Source organism: Tursiops truncatus, chromosome X (assembly GCF_011762595.2).
Source record: "Tursiops truncatus isolate mTurTru1 chromosome X, mTurTru1.mat.Y, whole genome shotgun sequence".
NCBI lineage: Eukaryota > Metazoa > Chordata > Mammalia > Artiodactyla > Delphinidae > Tursiops > Tursiops truncatus.
Window position 1 is genome coordinate 48,227,364 of NC_047055.1, and position 22,432 is coordinate 48,249,795.

Below are 22,432 nucleotides of genomic sequence, written 5' to 3' on the forward strand. Positions count from 1 at the left end.
TTCTGGTTCCAGTCAGTCTGGGGTCCATGGCTTATGCTCAGCCTGAAGTTACCATCCTCCACCTGGGTGGGGGCCTTAGTTCCTGTAGAAGAACTCAGAGATATGTATCAGATAATTATGCAGATCCCCCAGGAGGAACCAGGACCCTGCTCCATTGCTGCACTATTGTTTTATTCTGCATTCCCTCACTCCTCTAATTATAACTGCCCTTTGGAACTCAGGGAAAGTCTAAGAGGCTGAAAGCCTTTTTCCTTCAAACAAGGATTGGGGGACATGAAAATGCTTTTGTACTGGGAGGACTCACAGTGTCCTGCTTGTTTTCAAAGAGACTGAGAGGGGCTGGTTAGTAAATCAATGAATTGTTGTATGGAACTAAGAGAAAACCAGTTTTTCAAGAAAAGTACCATGGGGGAGGAAAAACAATTTTCCCTTTACCCTTCTAGGTTCTTAGATGAGACACCCCTGTAATAAAAAGACAGATTAACAGGAGAAAAACAAACAGAAGTCTAATAACCTGTATATCTCTTGTATACATGGGAAAGCTGAGTGACTCTCCAAAATGACCAAAGCCATCACCTTAAATGCCATCTTAAGCTAAAGAAGGTGCTGAGGGTGGGCAACCAGTTAAGGGAGGTGACCAGGAAAACACAGTTAACGAGGGTAAGGTTGTTATACAGATTTAAGGCCTTGCCTTCTCCGTTGATGAGTTTCTAGGGATTTAGTCATCCTTCTCTTCCTGGTACAGAGAGGGAGACACCCTTACAAATGGAGATTTTCCTTATAAATGTAAATCTCTCTTACAAAAGGGTAACTTCTACTCAGTTTTCAGAGCATTTCCTGTGTCTACTGTTTCTTAAAAATAACCAGCTCAAGATAATCCTTGTGCCAAAAAGAGCAGAGAGAAAAAAAGATGTGCAGCTGTTAAGAAATTAAGACTATATGATATTTAGGTATTTTAATTTCTTTAAACTTTGCTCCAGGACTTCTCTGGCAGTTCAGTGGTTAAGACTCCATGCTTCCAATGCAGGGGGCACGGGTTTGATCCCTGCTCAGGGAACTAGGATCCCACATGTCACACAGCCAAAAAAAAAAAAAAAAAGGTTAAACTTTGCTCCAAATATATATTTTTGGAAAATACTGTCATTAGAAATATATATGGTCATATATGGTAGTATGAAACAATTGCAATTGATATAATTAACCATCCCAGGGTTAAGAGGCAATCACCCATACACTATAGTCTCACAAATAACATCTCAGCTCTAACTGCAGCCAAACTGCTCAGCATAAAGAAAACTTTAGAAATTCTAGCCTTGCAAAGCCATATGTACCTAGGAATCTCAGGCCCTCCTCTGAATTCTTAGAGCTGTTATTGACTGTCACACTCATCTGACACAGGGGTACTGTCATATGTTGAACATTTTGTATCTCCTTTCTTCTAGATCCTAGATCCTTCAAGGGGAAGGCCTTACACTTTACATTTCCAACAATTTTTTGTGTAGGTGGTGCTAATTAAGAGTTTTACTGCAATGTGCATAATACACAGATTTTATTTTAAGTAATCTTACCGCTTATAATGCCTGACAATAATGAAAGAGTATCTGGGTAATATGACACTATGAAGCTATGCATTGTTTAAAGTTAAAGTTACTAAAAATGAAATATTAGAGACTATTTTAGCTTTGGCACAGAACTTTTTTTTGGTGTTTAATATTTTTTTCTTCCTTCCACCCTTCCCTAGTGTTTAATTTTGATAACAATGTGGTTTTGATAATCTCACAATGGAAAGGTTAAATATAATGCACATACCTTCGTATATAAGTATGGTTGACCCTTCAACAACGTGGGTTTGAACTGTGTGGGTCCACTTATATGTGGATTTTTTCTACAGTACCATACCATCCACCTTTGGTTGGATCCCCAGAAGCGGAACCTTGGATACAGAGGCCAACTATAAAGTTATATGTGGATTTTCAATTACGTGGAGGGTCAGTGCTCCTAACCCCCAATTGTTCAAGGGTCGACTACATTAAAGTTTTGTATATGTTACCAATGTTTTCATTTATAGTCTCTGAAAAAATGCCACAGTTGTATTGGAAAGCAAAAGCTATGGAAATGTTACATTTTTATTGTAATCTGTTTACTGAATTTTAGAGTTGCCCTTTTTTTTTTTTGACCTGGGTTTTCAAAGAAATCACATTTGGTACTGTATTCAGGGCTTACTCTAGGTTATTTGAAAGATATAAAGTGAATTCTGCTTTGTATATTTCCTGATGAATAAATGCAACCACTTATTTGAGACAATGTGAAAGAAATAAATATTGTAAAGTGACACAAAAATAATTTAAATTAGAATCACAGTGTTCAGTTTGTAAGCACTATCATGACATTTAGATGCTAGAGCTAAACAATGTGATCCACGAACAATTAAGCATTAACATTCTCACTGCCATTTTCTTTTGTCTCATAAGTATAAATGCTATCTGATCCTCAAAGAATTAGAGGTAATTTTCTGCCTTCCATTGTGTGTCGAATTACTAGACCATTCGATTAACAAAAGAAACACTTAATGACCTGCTGACCAGATTTTTAGCATCCATTCAGCCTTCTAAATCTTATAGGAATTTTTAGCTCCTCTAAGTTTACATGACCAAGCAGATGTTGTATATACATGCAAGGTGATTATAGAGCCTTGGAATTTGCTAATAGCTTTGCAATTATCCCTTGCACTTGACAGGGAGGAAGAGTGACAGTAGATGGCATCTGTGGTTCCTTTAAGTTCTAATATTTTAAGAATTCCAACAGTTATAGGAAATAGTTGAGCTACTCTCAGTGGTGACTGTGGTCAAATGGCAGGATCCCCACTAAGTATGTACACGTATAGCCACAAAATGGAAAACATTTGGTCCATGAAAACAACTCATGAATAGGCGTAATGAGCAACTGTGTATTTGTACATCCCCTCTGCTTTAACCTGAAATGCCCTTCGGACCCTCTCTCAGTGTGGTAAACACGTTGTACTCCTTCAAAGCATGGGTCAACGGTCACTTCCACCTTAAGATTGCGTTTAACTGTTCCAGAAGGATTAGGAGCTTTGTCCATGTTTCCTATTTCTTCAGTCCTCACTAGCCTGTGGGTATGACATAAACAGTAATACCTCCAACAATTTGTTCACGCCCCCATCTACATGACACATGACTTCCTGTTTCTTCAAAGGTCCTCCCCTAAGTGTTTCTGGAAGGTTTCATGGGATCTCTCGTGTATTCCAGATCAAGGTGGCTTCCACCGAATGCAGCAGCGCCTCCACCAGACTACCTGCTGCTATTCCTTGTTCTTATATGTCTCTAGCATTATTCTCTGTTAATAAGGGAACCCATGCAATTCTGCCTGTACCCCCAATGACTTAAGAATTTAGGACTTAACTATGCGTCATATTCGGGCTGGGATCAGGAGATCAACACAAATGACAGTCACTATCTTCTGCTCAATATCACTGCACCCATTAGAAGACTAAGACTGTACTCCCAGATCCTTCTTCCCTGAGGAAGAGTTCTTCCAAGAGGCTCCTCAGAACTCATACACTTATTGGGTTCATTCGACTAGTGTGTTAGATACATCTATTCTTTTTTTTTTTAACATCTTTATTGGAGTATAAGATACGTCTATTCTTTGTGAATCACACACAGATTAAAATTGGGACTCCCGTAATTTTCTTTTCAAATGACAAGCAGCCTCTTTAAGATGCTGGCAAGTGTCAGATTCACTGAAAGAAAGAAAATCACTTCCTGCAATTAAATCACCTAGTGATTCCTGTTTTCAGTTATCTTGGTTGTTTCTCTTAGTCCATATATACTGACCACCTCCAGCCCCACTGCTAACTCAGTCCATGGAAACTCCCAGAAATCTTCCCATACAAACCATGATGTTTGACCTCTGTGACTCATGGATCAGATAGTGATCTTCAACGCCTTTTTCTCAATCTACCTATCCAACTTCTATCTTACTAGATACAACCATTATAACCCTTATCACACTATATTGTGATTATTCAGTGCTGTCAACTGTGTCCCAAGTTCAAATACTTTTTGGTAATGAGCATTGCCAAGCGCTCTTTTCATGAGTAGTTTCCTAGTTTCTTAGCTCTCTGTATTAGGATGGTAAGCACAAGGAGGCTGACAAGAATTGTTAGAGAAGTGCCCTCAAATACAGTGATAAAAAATCTGTTTTGCTTGAGAGACATTAAGGAAATAGAAAGTAAATATGAACTGCATTTTTGTATTTTTCTGGAAAATATATCATTTTTATTTTATAGGGTTATTGAGGCATAATTCACAAACCATATACTTCACCCTTTTGAAAATGTACATGCTAATCTTTTTTAGTATAATGACAGAGATGTGCAATTGTCACCACAGTCAATTTTAGAACATTTTCTTCACCTCAAAAAAACCCTATAGCTTTAGCTATCACCTCTGTCCTCTCATTCTCCCCAGCCCTAAGTGACCACTAATCTACTGTTTCTCCAGATTTGCCTATTCTGGACATTTAATATAAATTAAATCATATAATATGTGGTCTTTTGTGACTGGCTTCTTTCACTTAGCATAATGTTTTCAAGGTTCATCCATATTGTAGCATGTGTCAGTACTTCACTCCTTTTTATGGATGAATATTTCATTATATGGATACACCACAATTGGTTTATCCATTCATCCATTGATGGATATTTGGGCTGTTTCCACTTTTTGGCTATTGTGAATAGTGCTGCAATGAACATAAGAATACATGTACTTGTTTGTATAACTGCTTTGAATCTTTTGGGTATATAACCAAGGATGGAATTTCAGGGTCATACAGTATTTCTATGTTTAAATTTTTGAGGGAAAAGACTTTTCTGCAGCAGCTAAACCATTTTAAATTCCCAGGAGCAATGTCTAAGGATTCCAATTTCCCTACATCCTTGCCAATACTTGCTACTGTCTGTTTTTTCAAGTATAGCCATCCTACTGGCTGTGAACAAGCACTTCATTGTGGCTTTGATTTGAATCTCCCTAATGACTAATGATGATGAGGATCTTTTCATGTACTTATTGGCCATTTTTACACCTTATTTGGAGAAATGTTTAAGTCCTTTGCCCATTTTCAATTGGGTTATTTGTCTTCTGTTGATTTGTAAGAGTTCTTTATATATTCTGGATACTAGACCCTTATCAGATATATGATTTGCAAATATTTTCTCCCCTTCTATAGGCTGTCTTTTCACTTTCTTGATAATGTTCTTTGATGCAGAAGTTTTTAATTTTGATGAAGTATAATTTATTTTTTCTTTTCTTGATTGTGCTTTACATTTCATATCTAAGAATCTATTGCCAAATCCAAGGACATCAAGACTTACCCCTGTGTTTTCTTCTAAGAGTTCTATGGTTTTAGCTCTTATATTTAGGTTGCTGATCCATTTTGAATTAATTTTTGTATATGATATGAGATAGGGTTCCGACTTCATTCTCTTGCATGTGATATCCATTTGTCCCAGCACCATTTGTTAAAAATATTTTTTTCCTGATTGAATGGTTTTGGCTTCCTTATTGAAAATAAGTTGACGATAGACACATGGATTTATTTCTGGACACTCAATTCCATTCCATTGATCTATGTCTATCCTTATACCAGTACCACAATTTTTGATTACTGTTGTTTCATAGCAGTTTTGATAGTTGGAAGTATGAGTCCTCCAACATTTTTTCTTCTTTTTCAAGATGATTTTGGCTATTCTGAGTCCCTTGCAATTTCATACGAATTTTAGAATCAGTTTATAAATTTCTACAAAGAAGCCAGCTGGGATTCTGATAGGAACTGCATAGAATATGTAGATCAATTTGGGGAGTATCACATCTTCACAATATTAAGTCTTCTAATCAAAGATCAAGAGATGTTTTTCCATTTATTTACATCTTCTGTAGTTTCTTTCAACAGTGTTTTGTAGTTTTCAGAGTTTAAATTTTGAATTTATTTTGTTAAATTTATTCCTAAGTAGTTTACTGTTTTTGATGCTATTGTAAATTCAGTAATTTTCTTCATTTCATTTCAGATTTTTTACTGCAAGTGTATAGAAGTACAATTGAATTTTTTAATATTAATCTTGTTTCCTGCAGTCTTGCTGATCTAATAGTTCTAATAGTTTTTTAAAAAATAGACTCCTTAGGATTTTCTACATATGAGATCATGTCATATATGTGTAAAGATAGTTTTTCTCCTTTTCTTCCAATATGAATGCCTTTTATTTATTTTTCTTATTTTATTACCCTGGCTACAGCCTCCAGTACAATGTTAAGTACAAATGGCAAGAATGGACATCCTTGTCTTGTTCCTGATCTTGGGATGAAAACATCCAGTATTTCACCATTAAATGTGATATTAGCTGTGAGTTTTTCATAGATGCCCTTTATTAGTTCAGGAAGTCCCCTTATACTCCTAGTAAGAAATTATATCTTTTATTTTACATATTTATTTAAAAATCATATTTTATTGTGGTAAGAACACAACATAAGATCTACACTCAGCAAATTTTTAAGTGTATAATACATTATTGTTGACTATAGGTACAATGCTGTATAGCAGATCTCTAGAGTTTATTCATCTTGCTTAACTGAAACTTTATACCCATGGATTAGTAATTCCCCAATTCTCCCTCCCACCACTCCCTGGCAATCACCATTCCACTCTTTGATTCTATGAATTTGACTATTTTAAATACTTCATACTACAGATGTAGAAAACAATCTTATGGTTTACAGGGAAGAAAAGGGGGGAGGAGGGATAAATTGGGAGATTCTGATTGACATATATACACAACTATATATAAAATAGATAACTAATAAGGACCTACTGTATAGCACAGGGATCTCCACTCAATATTCTGTAATGACCTCTATGGGAAAAGAATCTAAAAAAGAGTGGATACATGTATATGTATAACTGAATCACTTTGTTGTACACCTGAAACTAACACAACATTGTACATGAACTATACTTCAGTAAAAATTTTTTAAAACTACTTCATATAAGTGGAATCATTCAGGACTTGTCTTTCTGTGACTGGCTTAAGAAATGATATCTTTTAGATAAAAATATATGCAACTAAATTTAGGCATTTTTAAAAATATGATTTCTCGGGACTTCCCTGGTGGTCCAGTGGTTAGGACTCTGTGCTTCCACTGCTAGGGGGCTCGGGTTCAATCCCTGGTTGGGGAACTAAGATCCCACATGCTGTGCAGTGTGGCCAAAAATAAATAAATAAAATACGATTTGTCCATTACTAACACATCAGACTTTTTAAAAAGTTTTTTCCTAACCTTTAGCCTGTGGCTAAATTGTGGTCAATTTTATTTTTCTGTTCTCAAATCTCTCAAAACCCTTCTCTATGTTACTGGTTTTATTGCATACAACATATTCAAATGTAAAGTGTTATAATTACATATTGCAGTGAAGGAGGATTTAGAATACTAAGTGACTTTCTTCACCACTACCAAACTATAAAGTAAATTAGAATGGAACCAACATTCTTGCTTCAATATGTCCCCAAAATAGAAGCAGGGAGCAGCTTATCTTTTTTTTTCTTTTTTTTTTTTTTGCTGTGCAGCTTGTGGGATTGACCAGGGATTGAACCCAGGCCCTCGGCAGTGAGAGCGTGAAGTCCTAACCACTGGACCACCAGGGAATTCCCAGAAGCTTATCTTTATTCCTAGGTCTTTTCTCTTTCTCCTTCATCTTGAAAAGTGCCATGTACCTGTTGCCAAGGTCTCCAGGCCACACTTTTGGCAATGGCTTGTCCCTGTTTCTGACTCAACTCTCTTGGGACAAGCAGCTTCTCTAGACTGAGGCAATAATGCCAAGGAAGATACTCTAATTACAACTATGGAAATGAGTAGAATTACTGCTCAGTAATTTAATCATTTAAGATTCCTATTCCAGAAATTAAGTCACGGGAAATATTTCAAAGCTGTCTGACCACATGCAGTGTGAGAGTTTCTTAGCATTGTTCCAGTACTTAGAGAAGTATAGCCCTCATGGGCCAGTCAGGAAAAAGCCACAGGATGTTGAGGAGTGAACTATCTCTGGCTCCACACAAGAAGAGACTCAACTCAAAAAGGTAACCTTTTTGCCTCAAGAAGAAGAGAAAGCCAGACTTAGAGAGTGAACTTATGGTTACCAGGGGGAAAGGGTCGGGGGGAGGGATAGTTAGGGAGATAGTTAGGGAGTTTAGGATTGACACGTACACACTGCTATATTTAAAACGGATAACCGGGGACTTCCCTAGCAGTCCAGGGGTTAAGACTCTGCACTTCCACTGCAGGGGGCATGGGTTCGATCAGTGGTTGGGGAACTAGGATCCTGCATGCCATGTGGCAAGGCCAAAAAAACAAAATGAAATAAAGTGAAATAAAATAAAATAGATAACCAACAAGGAACTACTGTATAGCACAGGGAACTCTGCTCAATATTATGAAACAATCTAAAAGGGAAAAGACTTTCAAAAAGAATAGGTACATGTATATGTATAACTGAGGCACTTTGCTGTACACCTGAAACTAACACAACATTGTTAATCAACTATACTCCAATATAAAATAAAAAGTTGAAAAAAAGTCATGTAAAACAGACATAAAGATAAAAAAGAAAAAGAAGTGAAAGCATGGATGCTTTGAATTCAAAGGAATAGCCAAGAATATATTATGTTGAATGTATCAGGAATGTTTTCAGTTGCAGATAACAGAAAACCTAATTAAGAGAGGATAAAGCAAATAAGGGTTTATTTTCCCCACATAAGTCTAACTATAGTTCTCGAAGTGTGGCCCAGGGAACCCTGTGGGTTCCTGAGACCTTTCAGGTTTCTGCAAGATCAAAACAATTTTAATAATAATGGTGAGATATTATTTGCCTTTTCCACTCTGTTGACATTTGCACTGTTGGTGCTAAAGCAACAGAAGCTAAAACTGCTAACTTCTTAGCACAGATCAACAGAGTGGTATCAAACTGTACTAGTAGTAGCCATTATAGTCTTCATTGCCATGCACTTGAAGAAAAAAAAAAGCCAGTTTCACTTTAGAATGCTCTTGAAGAAGCAGTAAAGAATGCAAATTTTATTGACTCTCCACCCCTGAGTATTCATCTTCTTAATATTCTATGGAATGAAATGGGGAGTTTGCATGAAGTACTTCTGCTAAGTACTGGAGTTGAATGGTTGTCTCCAAAAAAAGAGTTTGTACAATTGAATAATGAGCTGAGTTGGCTGCTTTTTTTAAGAAGCATCATTTTTACTTGAAAGAATGACTGACAGGTAAAGTATGGTTACACAGACTTGGGTATTTGGCAGATATTTTCTTGAAAATGAACAAAGTGAGCCTGTCATTTTAAGGAAAACAACTCAAAGTATTTGTTACCAATAATAACATTTGTGCTTTCAAGTGAAAATTAGAGTTTTGGAAAACTTACATCTGCCATCATGAGCTTGTCAGCTTCCCAACATAAAGACTTTTCTGATGAGATCAATGGTGGTATTAAGAAAAAAACATGATTTTTTTCATATTCTATAATGAAATGTGTCAGCAATTGGAAGTCCTGTATAAAACTCAGTGAACCAGTTATTTTCCAAATGACAAATGAATACATCATGTTACAAAATATGAGTGGGTAAAAGATTCATTAAAATGCAGCATAGACAAATAGATTTTAATGTGCGGGAGCATAAAAAGCTCATTGATATGGTTTCTGATTCCATGTTGCAACGAACTTTTTTTTGAGCTACCACTTCTTGAATTTCAGTGAAGTATCAAAGAGAAATGTCTACAATTATCTGGAAAGGCCATCGAAATACTTATTTTTTTTCAAAAGGAATGCATGTGTGAGCCTAGATTTTCTTCATATCGAACCAGAACTATATATCATAACAGATTGAATGCAGAAGATGAGATTCCAGCTGTCTTCTATCATACCGGACATTAAAGAAATTTGCAGACGTATAAAACATTGCTACTCTTGTCACTAAATTTACTTTTGTTTCAGAAAATATAACATTCATGAAAATATGTTACTTATGTCATGTGCAATAGATATTACTTTTAGTGTTTAAATGAATTAATAACTAAAATTTGTTTTAAAACTCCATTTTTATTTATAACATGATAAATATCAACAGATATATTTCACTGAAGTGAAAGCTTTTTGGGGGTCCTCAATAATTTTTTTTTAAACTTTTTACTTTGAAATAGATTTAAAGAAGAGTTGCAGAGATAAAAGAGTTCCTGTATACCCTTTATCCAGCTTCCCCTAATATTAACATCTTACATAACCACAGCACATTTATCGAAACTAAGAAATTAACATTCCTCAATAGTGAGTATAATTGGAAAGGGTTCTGAGAACAGTAGTTTGAGATCTGCTGGTCTACAGGTAAGCAGTTGCTAGTATTGGTTCAGCTGCTCAACAAAGACCCAGATTCTGTTTTGTTGTTGTTGGGATATAATTGACATATAACATTGTGTAATTTTAAGGCATACAACATATTGATTTGATACATTTATATTGCAATATGATTGCCATTCTGTTGTGTCACATAATTATTTCTTTTAGTGGTGGGAACAATTAAGATCTAGTCTCTTAGCACGTTTAATGCTTATAGTATAGGTTTGTTGTCTGTAATCCCTATACTGTATGTTAGATCTTCAGGACCTATTTATCTACTAGTTGCAAGTGAGTACCCTTGAACAACATCTCTCCCAGTCCCCCATCCCTCAACCCCTAGTAACCACCATTCCACTCTCTGTTTTTATGAGTTCAGCTTTTTTTTTTGGATTCCACATATAAGAGAGAATATGATGTGGTATTTGCCTTTTTCTGCCAAACTCTTTCTTTTCATTCCTGTTCTATTGGCTTTTTATCCTCATGATTGTCATCTCATAGTTGTAAGATGGCTGACAGAGCTGCAGGCTTGTCTTTTTAGTTTATGGCTGGAAGAAGAGGGAAGAGACAGTGTCAGCAAGCCCTCTTCTTATGCCCTGTCCCCTTTACCAGCAAGCAAAATACTTCCCAGAAACAGCCCACCGGACTCCCATTTATATCCCAGTGGTCAGAAGTCACTCAACTCTGGGCCCAATCCTAGACAAAGCACTTGTGGAAGAAAACAGAATTCAAGTGACTGGAGCAATTAGTTTATCCACTGGGGCTGGGTTAGGGGTCTCTCTACTCTGAGATTAAGAGATCTCTGCTTACTTCCTTAAAAAATCAAGTTCTGTTATTCAGGAAGAAGAGGGTAGAGAATGTCTTTTAGGAAGATAATTAGTATCTTAACTGTCAGGTTGGAATTTCTATAAGACGTTGTAGAAATTAAAGTGAACCGGCTACTGGAATTATCCTGATTTGACGGGCGTGGAGGAAGTGTGGCAGGATTTGGGACTATCTCTAGCCACTTTAAATACCTGACACAGGAATACCAGCAGTAGGTTGTGAATTGCTATTTACCAGCACACCTTCCGCACATTTCATAAAAGTTTATAAGATAGGAGCAAGTAAGAAAGTAATTCCCAATTCCAATTTATTCCCTCTGACAATCATTCTAGGAAATAACAAAACATAAATCAAAATGACTTGCATTTCGGAAACTTTCCGGGATTGAGGGTAGGAGAGGTTGAAGAGGAAATTTCAGGTGAGGACCAGGGTGTTTCTCTGTTTGCCTAGGATGTGGAGTGACCACAAAAGGAGCAGCACATTGTAAAGTTGAATGACTCAAGGCCATTCTAGGAATAATCTAGGAAGAAGGCTGTGCTAGAGAATCATAATCAATGAAATCTTGGAGAATAGGATCATTCCTGAAGCCCACTGTTGATATGCATGTAACCATAGTAGTAAGAAATCTGGAAAGATTCTAACACATGTGGATTAATATGCTCTTAAGTCACATATTAAGACTGCACAGAACCCCAAATATAAAGTGCCTTAGGACTGTTCAGTAGGAAGCTAGTGCTTTATTATCCTAAATTTATGAAAGGAATATTATCATATCTGACTCATGAGAATCAGAAAGGATATATACACAGAAGAAACTCAAGGGACATAAACTTTATTTTGAGATAGAACTTTGGTCTATGCCTTCTTCTTCTGTGGGGACCTGGACACATGTGAGCCTGAGTTTCTTTTATCTAAGTCTCAACATAAGTGGATTGATCTATACCTTCTATTCCTATTTTACAAAACAGAAATAGACGCACAGACTTATGGTTACCAAAGGGGAAAGCTTGGGGGGAGGGATAAATTAGGAGTTTGGGATTAACATATACACACTACTATGTATAAAACAGATAATCAACAAAGACCTACTTTATAGCACAGGGAACTCCAGTCAATATTCTGTAATAACCTATAAGGGAAAAGAATCTGAAAAAGAATGGATATATGTATATGTATAACTGAACCACTTTGCTGTACACCTGAAACTAACATAACATTGTAAATCAACTATACCCCAATATAAAATAAAAATTAAATTAAAAATAAATAAAATCAACCATGAAGTTGAAGAAACAGTTTAAAAAAAAAAAAAGAATCTTCTTACAAAGTAGGAGAAAAAGTATGGACCTCCTTTTTAGCTTACGATATGTACAAGTGTTAAATCCAGATGTGAATCTTGTGATTGCTGTATATTATCACAAAGGACAGTCCTGCCAACTTCATCATTGTATAACAGGAAACATTCATGGCAGCACTGCGCACTCCACCCAAAGGCAGAATTCATATATTTGCCTTTGTGGTTCCAATGTATTAATGGGAACTGATTACTTAACCCACTACTCCAGGCTTATCCTGAAATTAGAATGCGTCTTTTTTTTTTTTTTAATCTTATTGAGAATCACTTCCATGTATAGGCTACTCTACTCCCTCAAATGAGGAGAGTAGCCCACAATAGTAACAGGCCACTCTCAAAGCTGTCTAGTATCTTGTACGGTGTCAATCTCCTGTCCTTCTTTATGTATCCCTAGCAAGATCCCAAGGTATTTTTATCCCTGAGCCACAGGAGCTCTTGATTCCTGTTCAGGAATTCTGTGCTAACATCAGATTCATTTACAATGACTGATGATTACAAAACTGGGAGCAACTTAAGCAGATAGCCTTGGTTTGTCTTATTATACAATAAAACGCCATCCCTCTTTTTTATTTTCCTCATTACCCAGTATTCTGCCCAGTCTTCCCTTGAGGCTGTTGCACAGTGCTATCCATTCAAGATCACAGTAGGTCTGTGTTTCAGGGTGCTAGAAAGGACCCTCCCCAGCCTTGGAATCAGAATGTTCCTTAGGCAACAGATAAAAGACAGGGAAGTACCTGTGCTCTTGCTATCTTAGGGGGAAGACTGCATTTCATGGTGGAATTTTTTTCTCATCTTAAGGCTTTCTAACAAATATTTAAACCGATTCTGTTAACCACACCTCCACATGCTCCCCAGCCAGGCGCTATGGAGAAGTCTGTGGAATTAGATGAATCCATAAGGGTAAGTGAGTGGTGAGGAGAAAGGCATTCCCTGCAGTCTTGATATTCCCCTTAGCTTGCAGAGGGAAGAAATGAAAAGGAAGCAGTATTAGATAGTAAGAACGAAGAAGAGAGGGGTCCTCCACTCTGATGCCTTGGGGTGTGGATGGTGATGTCTGATGACTCCAGAGAGGAAGTGGCTGTGGTTGTGTTGTCTAATATGGGACTATAAGCTACCTCATAAATTATACTCATGCCTCAAATGTGGCATAGAGGCAATAGAAAGATTACCGTGGGCTAAGTAGGCACTGAACAGCAGCTCTCTTCTGGACCTCATGGGCTACCATAGGCCACCAGACAGGGACAGTAGCAACTAACAGTGGCAAGCTATGTGAACTGATGAGCAAGAACCAGATGGTGCCACCTTTTCATTTTCCCCATGCCTTGGTATTGAGTTAGAATTACCTGAAGGAGTGTCAATTTCTCCATCTTTCTAAGAAGGGCTCATTATTGGGTAGAGATAGACTCTTTAAATAGACAGGGCAAGTTGTATTCAGGAGTAACGAAGAAGCGAAGAATATAGCAGGAATGTCATGCACATTTTGAACATTTTCAGAGTTGTTGAGATCCAACAACAAAGCAAGGGATCCATTTATATTATGCTAGAGTCTAAGGATTCTTCTGGGAAAGAGTTATATGGGAAGAATCAAGATGAACAAGTTCAACTCTGGAAATATACCAGTCTTGGAGAACAGAGTGCAAGGAGACTCGAAGTATAACATGGTGGATATCAGATAATATTCTAGGTCAGGCCCAAGAGTCTTAAGTCTGAATCTTTTAGCAAAGAGCCTACAGTTAAAAGAATAAATCTCCTTGAGACATTCAAAGTCAAAGAATCAGCAGCATTGGTGCCACCAGTCTTGGCAGTAATACGATGTGGTATTTTTGGTGCAGTTTCCTAGGGCTACCATAACAAATTACCCCAACCTTGGTGGCTCTTCCAGCTTCTGGTGGCCCCTAGTGCTTCCTGGTTTGTGATAGCATAACTCCGGTCTCTGCCTCCATCTTCACACGGCCTTCTCCTCTGTGTGTCTCCGTGTGTTCTTTTCTATCTATTATAATGACACTTTGATTGGATTTAGAGCCCACCTCAATCCCACTATGATTTCATCTCAATCCATAATTTAATTACATCTTCAAGTACCCTATTTCAAAATAAGATCACATTCTGAGGTCCTGGGAGGATAGAAATTTGGGAAGGATATTATTCAACCCATTACAATCAGTAATCTCAGTGTAGGCATCTGCAGCACTGTCATGAAGAAGGACCCAGCATCTGTAACATTGCCTTGGTCCTGAAAAGGTAGTTGGAAACAGGAAATGGGTGAGATTTTACAGGAGATTGTTATAAGGGCTGCAAGCTGGGTAAATGGTCAAGAAGCTCACGCTAAGATCCTGACTAGCTGATCCCAGTGCATCCCAAATACATTTCATCATATTAGTTAGGGCAAACAAAAGTGGGACAAAGATGATAAAATGGGTATTGACCAGACGATTTCAAGGGCGGGCACTAAGAAAGAAGGATGGGGGCTTCCCTGGTGGAGCAGTCGTTGAGAGTCCGCCTGCCAATGCAGGGGATACGGGTTCATGCCCCGGTCCGGGAAGATCCCACATGCTGCGGAGCGGCTGGGCCCATGAGCCATGGCCGCTGAACCTGCGCTTCCGGAGCCTGTGCTCCGCAACAGGAGAGGCCACAACAGTGAGAGGCCCGCGTACCGCAAAAAAACAAACAAAAAACAAAAAAAAAAAGAAAGAAAGATGGGCTTTTTAGAGACAAAAAGAGGAAAGAGAGGTTAGCTAGAGGTAATGAAACCTTATGTGAGATTCTAAAGTTGACCACAGAATTTCTTCAGATTTATGAATGGGACTTGTATATCTAGCTTTAAAAGGATTGAGGCCACCACCATGTGGAGATAAACATTTGCTCTATTCATTCATCACCCCTTAACAATTAATAGGAAGATAAGGGAAAATGATCAAGAAAGTCTACCAATCAATGAGCATACATGAGGTCAAATATGACAGGATCACAGGTAAAGAGCAGGAAACACAGAAACTTAAAGGAGAATAAGAAGGGATTTGATCAATGGGCATTTTTACCACTCCTACAAGGAAAGAGAGACCAAAAAAATGATATCATTTTCAACATTACAGTGTTGTCTAGAATTACCTTAAGCTGGGTGTAAATGCAGAAAATACAAACATTGATGGATTTCCATTTCAGAAAGGGAATCTATGGACAAATATCAACTTTCCTCATTTCCTACATTGGTGGTACCTTCAGCTCCACAAGCCTAGAATTTAGCAGAAATAATATTAGTAAGAATCTGAAACTTACTGACACTGCTTTGCATGACTGATAAAAAAGTGTGTCAAATTAAAGGGTCTTTTTTTCTCAAGCACTATTTGCATCGATATCATTGCTGCACAACACAATCCATGTGTATTTTTTATGGCCAAAGACATATAGATATGGAATATTTCTATCCAGATAAAAATTGGGGACACATGGTTTATCAGCATTACTTTTTTTTCTGATTTGATAATGTGTTGTAAACATTCTTACAAAAGAGTAAGAATTAAGTTATCTTTAGTCACACATTTAAATTCTCTTTATTGAAAAAAAGTAGCATATAATTGGAGCTGTCCTAGAAATTCCAGGCTGTATTTCTGTCTTATTTGTACAATTGACATTTTGATAATTATTTCAACTACATTTCAACTCCTACCTCATCCCCTTGACCTTACACTCTATCTGTGCCTTGCCAATAGATAGCACTGGAAAACCCAAAAATCTGTTTTGTTTGGTTGTTTTAAGTTCTGCCACTGAAAGTTGGAGAACAGTGCCAATTGGCTCCACTACAAATTTATGCCATTTAATCTCAATTGGGCCTTCAATACTACTTGGCAATTCTTCATTCATCCCTGTGATGATGTCCTCAGCAGCTGTTCGAAATCTTTTTTACTTTCCACAGGTTCTCAATCCCCAAAGAAGAAAATTGTGGTAACAAAGCAAAACAAATTCTCAAAAGCATAATGCAAGAAAAATTCCCTGAAATAATATTTTAAAGTGCATATTAAAAGAGTACAAATTTCCCTGTACAATATAAACTAACACCATATTGTAAAGCAACTATACTCCAATAAAAAAAAAGAGCACAAATCTCCTCACAAATTTCTGAGGAAATTGACCCAGATCAACCAAGAGAGAGACATATTCTAGTAAACTTCCTGGACTTTAAGGGGAAAAGAAACAAAACCCTTTCAGCTAAAAGGATCAAGATCATTCATAAAAGAAAGGAAATCAGGTTATAGTCAGACTTTGATAGCAAAGTTTATGCCAGCAGAAAAAGCAGTAGCATACTCAATATAGCTAAAGAAAGATATGTGAGCCAAAGATTTTATATCCAGCCTGACTTTCAAAAGAAGCCCTTAGCTTCATTACTTTATTACTAGCTAGCTCCTATTACCCATCAGGCTTGTCTTTTATAATATAAATAATATTTTTTAAACTTTTGATAATGGAAAATTTCAGGTATATACAGAAGTAGATATAGTGGTATAATGGACCTCCAGGTACTCATCATGCAACCTCAACAATTATCAACACATGGCCAATCTTGTTTTATTTATACACCTATCCAATCCTCCTGCTCACTAGATTATTTTGGAGAAAATTCTATACATTATATTATTTTCATTTCAAAAATGCTTTCAACAGAGTCAGCAGTAGAGAATCCTTGAAGAAAACAGCAAACACAAAGACCCAACCAAAACCTGCCAGTACACCAGTGCCTACAGGAGAGCAAATCCAGCAAAATCCTGCACCTCTATCCAGAAAATGTCTAATATCTTGCTAAAGTTTAAGTTTCCAGCTTCATCCTTAAACCAGTAACATCCATGCCTATGGAATACCAAAGCTAACAAAAGCAACAATGCTATCCGGAAAATTCTTAACATCTTCTAAAGTTTAAGTTTGTAATCTTATAGTTGTCCTTTAAAGTTCAATCCATATGGATAACAGAAAGAGAATTGACCTGAAAGTGAGATTTGGGTTTGTTCCAGTTTTGCTAATTTTCTTTAGTGTGTCCTTAAGTGCATCGCTTAAAACTTTGAGCCTGTTCCCTTGGAGGATGACAGCCATAGCTCCATTTTCTTCAAGCTCTATATCTGAGTCTTTAATAAATTGACTTTGAGTAGCACTCTCTCCTGTTGGACTTAGAAGGTAAAGCTTAAGTGTTCTTCACAAAGAGTTAACTGTAGTTGAAAAGTGCTCTAAGATTAAAGTTAAGATAAAGTGGCACTTTAAGAATTTTTTTTAAACATACATTTTAACTACATATACTATCACTACTATTCCAAGAATCTGCTCTTTGTGAGATATTTTTCTAGCACATGTATGTAGACACAACCAGAAATTGTTCTCTAAAGAGGTGGAAAATCATTGACTTGCTATATAAAGAAATGCTCAACAAAGAAGTGTGTTAAACTAGAATTCACTTTCAGATAAATTTCAGGGTCAGAGTTTCACCCTGGTCTTAACAAGTCACCGTAGGAAATAACAATATTTATATTCTATATGCTTAGCAATGTCATTTCTAGAAAATTATTGAATACAAAAAATGCTTCCAGTAGGAAAAAAATTCTCTGGATTGAAAATGCTTCCTGTTAGTTTGCATTATTAATATTCAAACCCCATCCTCCTACCACCATGAGAAAAGTCTAGAGCATGGCATGGCTGAGGACACTCTGATTTCTTTCCTTTAGTGCATTGCAACTGCCAGCTCACGGGAGCTAACTGCTTAGAACAATGAAACGCGACTCCTGATTCCCTCCAAATACTAAGATCATATGGTATTCGTCTTTCTCTGTCTGACTTACTTCACTTAGTATGATAATCTCCAGGTCCATCCATGTTGCTGGAAATGGCATTATTTCGTACTTTTTTTATGGCTGAGTAATATTCCACTGTATATGTATACCACGTCTTCTTTATTCATTCATCTCTCAATGGACATTTAGGTTGCTTCCATGTCTTGGCTAGTGTAAATAATGCTTCTATGAACATTGGGGTACATGTATCTTTTCAAATTAGAGTTCTCTCTGGATATATATCCAGGAGTGGGATTACTGTATCATATGGTAACTCTATTTTTAGTTTTTTAAAGAACCTCCATACTGTTTTCCATAGTGGCTGCACCAATTTAAATACATTCCCACCAATAGTATAGGAAGGTTCGGTTTCACCACACCCTCTCCAGCATTTATTATTTGTAGACTTTTAAATGATGGCCATTGTGACTGGTGTGAGGTGATACTTCATTGTGGTTTTGATTTTGAGCTTTGATTTTTTTGACAGTTTCTTTGTCCAAACTCAAACTGAATCCTTCCCCTAAACCTAGTTCCATTCCCATTTTTTCCTTTACTGCCCTATTTCCATTTCCATCCCTGTAAGAATACCTTCTCGGACATGACCTCCATAAATCACTTGACTGTCTAGTTTAAGAAGAGTCTGAACTCCACGTACTTTATCGTGGAGGCTTAATGTACATAGTCAGTATTTTAAAACTATAAAGACAGAGAAGCGAAGCAGAGGAGCAAGAAAGTATATTGAAACTGGTCCCATAATACAGTTTAAAATCAGAAGTCAACAAAGGGAGCCGACTTTGAAACAATAGACCAAGAAAATTCACAAAATTAAAGGAGTTGGTCCCCCAATCTATTTATAACTTGAAGCTCATTATCATATATAATAATGTTTGTCCCCTTGTAGTGATGATCTCTGATTGGCTCTGTCTTCTATTACATAGCTCTTTTCAAGAAAGTTGTGTTCTTATCCCCCAACCCTCATAGAACACTCCCAAAAGAACGGATTTACTCAGTTCTTCCTCATCCAATCATGTACTAAGCCCACCCCTGACTTTACTTCTTTAAGAGAGTTCTGTCATTATACCCCTTCCTCCCCTCTACACACACAGACACACAAAAAACCCTAACAGAACCCCCAGAGGAGGGAACTTAGTTCAGTTGTCTTTCAACTAATCACATTCTGACCCACCTCCTGGCATTTCCTTCTTCTAGAAAGTTCTGTGATCATAATGGCACTATATCAGGAACATCTAGAGGAAGGTTCTTAGTTCCATTTTCCTTCAACCCAAAACGTTCAGATCTGCTCCAAAACAATCACTTTTGCCAGAATATTCTGTTCTCAAACCTATCCTCATAGAAATAACCAGGGGTGTGGGCTTATTCAGTTCTTTTCCATTAAATCACATTCTGAGTGAGTCTTTTTTCCAGCAAGTTCTCTGATTACTCTTCACCTCAATATAGACCCTTTCAAAAATCCCATGGGAGGAAACATAGTTCAGTACTCCTTCCATCAGTCACATTCTGACATCATAAATTTCATCCTCATACCGTCACTATATCAGAAACACCCTGGGTAGAAATCCTAGTTCAGCTCTCCCTCAACCAATCATGTTTTGCTCCCCAGAGCTTTACTTGACCTAGAGTGTTCAGTTCTTATGTTAACCAATCTAAAAGAAACCCCAGGAGTGGGGACTTCTTCAGTCCTCCCTCTTCCAGTTATGTTCTGAGACTTCCTCCTGACCTTTAATCCTTCCAGAAAGTTCTGCTTCAATCCCTGCCCACCCCAGACATATTCAAAGAAACCCCAAGAAGTGGGAACTTATTTCAATTCTCCTTCAAGCAATTATGTTCATACACCATACAAGACTTGTACTTTTCCTAGGTATAACCTTCATTCACCTATCCTCACAGAAACTTCCAGTGTGGAGAGAATGAGGATGGGAATATTCTAGGGAAAATGAAAGTACAAGAGGGGGTCAGAACACGATTAATGGAAGGAGAACTGAACTAAAGTCCTTCCCCTGGGGGTTGCTGATATTGTGAAGTTATGAGAACAGAACTTTCTGGAAGAAATCAAGGTCAGGAGGTATAGTCAAGTGATTGGTTGAAGGAGAAATGAACTAAAATCCCTCCTCTGGGGTTTTGTAAGGGTGCGTTTGTGAGGAGGGAGGTAAAAACAGAACTTTCTGGAAGAAGTAAAGGTCTGGGAGCAGATCCAAATATTATTTGAAGGAAAACTAAAGTAAGCTTGCTACCCTGGGTGTTCCTGATACAGTAAGGGTATGAGGACAGATGTTTCCTGAAAATGTAAAGGTCAGAAGGTGGAGACAGAATGTGATTGGTTGAATCAACTAAGTTCCTCCAGTGAGATTTCTGTGACAGCCGGTGAGGGGATAAAGACAAAGCTATTTGGAAGAAGTAAAGGTCATTGGGTCAGCTCAGAACATGATTAGATAGTGATTAATTAAATAGCTCACTTCACAGAAGGTTGCTGTATTGGGGCTGGGAAAAGGACAGAATATTCTGGGAAAAGTAAATATCTGGGAGCAGTTTGCAACATTGTTGGTTGAAAGAGATCTGAGGTAAGCTTGTTTCCCTGGGTTTCTGATAAAGTGAGAGTATGAGCACAGAAACTTCTAGAAGAAATAATCTGTCTCCACTTCAGGTTTCTATGAGGGTGGAGGCAAGGGGAATGAGGACAGAAACTCTAGGCAAAGTAAAGATCTGGAAGCAGAGCCAAGCATGACTGGTTGAAGGAGAACTGATCTAAGTTGGATGTGTCTGATATAGTGAGGTTATGAGACACAACTTTCCAGAAGAAGTAAAGACCAGGAGGTAGGCCTGCCCAGTGATCCTCCTGACATGCCTGCCTGAACTCTTCTTTTCCCAGAATGTTCTTTGCTCATACCGTCATCCCTGCAGGATCATCCAGGGGAGGGTGCTATTTTATTTCTCCCTCAATCAACATTAACTGAGACCAATTACCTCTACTCTGATTTCCCCTTGGTTCACAGGCCCTAAGTGGGTCCAGCTCTGACTACCTAAGCAATATTCATGTGAAAAGAGTAAGTTGAATAATTGTATTTCAAAGAATGTATAGCCAAGTAACTTTCTTTTTCCCAATATCCCTAAAGAAGATAAAAAATAAAATCAAGGTTGACTTTATTCTTGTCATTAAAAAAAAATTATTTTCACTTTCATGTATTCTTTGAGGTTGAGGGAATGAATATAGTTATTCATACAGAATGTAATGGTGCCTTCTAGTCTCCCCAAAAAGCTTGTTTAAAGCAAATTCATGAGACAATAAATGACACGTTTTTTTCTTTTTCTTTTGTTTTGTTTTGTTTTTGTTTTTTCAGTTGTGGAAAAAAGTTTGTTGTAAATATTCACTTGTGAATATTTTGAGATAACTGTAGATTCACATGGGGTTGTAAGAAGTAATACAGAGAGAGCTCATGTATACTTTACTCAGTTTGGTAGAATAGTAACATCTTGTAAAACTATAGTAAAATATCACAATCAGGATTTTGGCATGATACAATCCATTGATATTATTCAGATTTCCCCAGTTTCACTTTTACTCATTTGTGTGTGTGTATTATTTCTACACAGTTGTATCCCATGGATAGGTTCCTGTATTCACTATCACAGACAAGATTATAAAACTGTTCCATTGCCACATGAATCTCTCCTGTTTGTAACAATTCCTACTTTCCCCATACCGTGCCCTGTCCCTAAATCCTAGCAACTACTAGTCTGCTTTCCATCTGTATAATTTTGTCATTTCAAGAATATTGTACAAAGGGAATCCTATAGCACACAGCCTTTTAGGATTGACTATTTTCACTCAGTATGATTCTCTGGAGATTCATTCAGGTTGTTTTGTGTATCAGTAGTTTGTTTCTTTTTATTGCTGATAGTATTCCATTGTATGGAGGAACCAAAGTTTCTTTATACAATCACCCAGGGGAGCACATTTGGGTGGTTT

The 22,432-nt window shown here is 37.2% G+C and overlaps 1 long non-coding RNA gene across 3 annotated transcripts in view; it reads left to right on the plus strand.

The window, feature by feature from the left end:
* Nucleotides 1–22,432, plus strand: part of LOC109549504 (uncharacterized) — a 485,617-nt gene that overhangs the window by 164,149 nt on the left and 299,036 nt on the right. Inside the window, exon 4 of one of the 3 annotated variants that reach the window (XR_012329285.1) lies at nt 1,892–2,329. The exons of the other annotated variants lie outside the window; for them this stretch is intronic. This is a non-coding gene — a long non-coding RNA (uncharacterized lncRNA). Of the gene's footprint in view, nt 1–1,891; nt 2,330–22,432 lie in introns of those variants that run through there. 3 annotated transcript variants of the gene reach the window in all.